Consider the following 3328-nt stretch of genomic DNA (forward strand, 5'->3'; position numbering starts at 1 on the left):
CCATTATCCTTAATTTATTAGCATGAGTGTAGAACTTTACACTTTATGTCCCTGCTGAATACACCTCTCTTCGCTTTACTCCTTTTCACTAATAGCGCGAAATGATTTTCTGATGTAGCAAATTTTACAATAACATTTGTGCCTCTGCTGAAGCAATAATTTCTCGTCAGTTCGATGAATTCGTCCTTAAGTAACCTTTAGCGTTACGAACTACATCGGCAGAGTGCTTTCACTCACGTCCAGAATGCACTTCTCAATTCACCTGCAGGAGCTGCGATTCATATGTCGCCACACACAACTAGAACATACATTTTCTGTTCCTTGCATGTAGCGCTACTTTACAGCTCCCAATGAGGAATACGACATCGGTTCTCTCCCACATCTCAGACGAACAGTACGGACACAAAGCTGCACTCGATAACATGCCACACAGTTCCTAATGGTTTGATTTCAACGGAAAGCATTGGATGTGGCAAATTTCATTTTACTGTTTGTACAATAAGAGGAATTTAGCTTTCTCACAGGAGCGTCTGATCAATACTTGCAGTGACACGCGGTGAGACGAGCGACGGCAATCAAATCTCTTTAAACCACGACAACTGGATTCAAACCTATTGGCAAACGATGTAGCAATGTGATTTCGATCACCAACGCTAATGTCCCTTTGATGCAGTCCTCTAGTCTTTTCACTTCCAGCTACCCTTCACTTGCTACTGTGTCTTACCTGCCTTAGACTTAGTTTTCCACTGTGATGAATTCCTACCTACGGTCATTCAACTAGGTTTCAGCTATGGCTGACGTCGTAATTCAAAAGCTTAGAATCTGTATGTTCTTTATTACTTATTATTTTCTAGGTGATACGTTGCAGGAAACGTTCATTTCTTACCCTATTAGTCCAGTCCTCAAGCACAAAATTTCAAAGGCTTTGATCGTTGCGCCTCTGTCTTCTTCACTGACCACCTTTCGTATCCTTACAAAGGGTAGTGCTACAAATGTTGCGCAGTATCACAGTGAGGGCTTTGCCGCCTGCACGATGTATGGTACTGCAAACAAGTAGTCAAATGAGTGTATTGTAACAAAATTTTTCTTTAATGCAAATTACGAAATCTTTAGTTTGTCTTTACTTGTCACATGTATGTCAGGCATATATGACGAGCTTTGGAAGCTTTGCTTTACGCGGCATGAGCTAAAATATTTGATACAACAGACAGACGTTCTACAGCTCTCAACGCAAAAAGATGCCTGATGCCCCAAAAGGGCGAAACGCGTCATTGACTTTCGCAACCGAGACTGGTTTTGATCTAAAACAATTTACAACGTATGTTCTTGATCATTTTTGTTTGGTAAAGATCTGAGGAGTGAGAAAACACTTCAAATCATCGGAATTTATTTCCTACAGAAAATATGTACATACAAATACATCAAACAATGGCTACAACAGGAGTAAATGGAACCTATTTACCTTATCAGTTTGTTTTCCTTATGTAACTAATAACGTCTTAAAGAATTGTATTATTCTCCTTCATTAAGGCTGACCTTACACTTAAAATCTTATGTAATGAAAACTGCTCCGTCAACTTAGTTTCTCATTTATATACATTGTGGGAGTCAGCTCTATTCTGTTATAGTAAACCTAAATAAGTTTTCGCTTTCAAATATCTGTCTCTGTCTCCACTTTTGGAAGAACACTCAATGAAAACACTGTCCAAGTTGTCATGGTACTATTGAAAATTGCCCCGAAAATAAGTATAAAAATAAAATAAAGATTATGAAAAAACAAAAGCATGAAATCAACTACTATAACACGAGCGAGCGCGGCAAACATTGATTAACTTAACGATTTTAGGAGACGACAATACCGCCAAACTTTCTTTCCGAGAAACTTTGACGTAACCTGACGGTTCGTTGATGGCCTGAGAGGATACAGTCATTTGAAATGCATTGTGGAATGTGCTGACGTGACGTGACGGGAAATGTGAATTGGCCTTAAACAAACAGAGTAGTCCCGAGATCACGTGACATTTCAGCTTAATGTAGAAAATATGTGCATAATGTAATGCTGACTCCAGAGATATTACGACTGTACGATGTGCCTCCCTTTTTTGATTGTTGTACTACCGAGATAGTGAACCTACCCACCGCTTTGAGAGCATATTATTGAAGTTCAGCATTCAGAAATTCACCGTGTCCATCTGCTGTACACACCGATATATCAGTTTCCTTTCGGTTTATGAGCATTTTACAGGCATAACATACCATATATCGCAATTCATTAAGTACTCATCTCAATTCTTCTTCACTTTCGGTGATGATGCTATGTCGTCAGCAAATATTACCACGTACATTTTCTGCCCAAATAAAGCCATCCTCACAATAATGTATTTCTCTCACTGCCTCTTCTATGAACAAATGATTGTCAATGGTGACAATGAGCAACAAGCCAAACACTTTTCTGGCTTTCAGCCTATTGTACCCGCCCATCCCCGTCCACCACTTCAGGTTTCCTCGCACAAAGGTAACAAATTAGCACAAAGGGAATAAATTACTTGCACTTAGCTGTAAACGACATAATTTGTCTATTATTTCACTAAAAGGGAATTTGGGGCCATTTGAACACATACAGAAAAACAGTCGCCCAATTATCTAGATCCATATGATTCACCCAATAGTACGGGTTAAACACAGTCTTGGTTGCAGTTTTTTTTATTTTTATTTTTTTTATTTTTCACCGACGCGTTTCGCCTTATTTAGGTATCTTCAGGTTATCTTTTCTAGATGGGCGCGAGAGGCACCAAGATCTGCTCCTGTGAACGGGAATGCGTTATGCAGATCTTGGTGCCTCTCGCGCCCATAATGCATTCCCGTTCACAGGAGCAGATCCTGGTGCCTATCGCGCCCATCTAGAAAAGATAACCTGGAGATGCCTAAATAAGGCGAAACGCGTCGTTGAAAAATAAATACAAAAAATAAAAAAATACACTGACATTGCTACCAAGACTGTTTTTAACCAATACTGTTAAACACTGATTTGCTGTTATGCCACGTATGGACTGGGAGAATTCACCCAATAAATTATCATGATCACTACGCCTAATTTACAATTCACGTAGAAGAATGAAACGGTATTATGGGTGCGTTTCGAAAACCAACCGGACAACGAACACGACGGAATTTAACCCGGAAGCGGTGGTCAGCACTGAGGATTTCGTCAGTGGCCGCGCCACAGGCATGTGTTCCATGAAGTGACGACGTGTCACTTGGCACTGGCTGTTCCCCGGACAACTTCCAAAGATCTTAGCCATGGGTTGATAGGTGTTTCGGGGAATTC

The sequence above is a fragment of the Schistocerca nitens genome, chromosome 5, assembly GCF_023898315.1.
Source record: "Schistocerca nitens isolate TAMUIC-IGC-003100 chromosome 5, iqSchNite1.1, whole genome shotgun sequence".
In the NCBI taxonomy this organism is placed as follows: Eukaryota; Metazoa; Arthropoda; class Insecta; order Orthoptera; family Acrididae; genus Schistocerca; species Schistocerca nitens.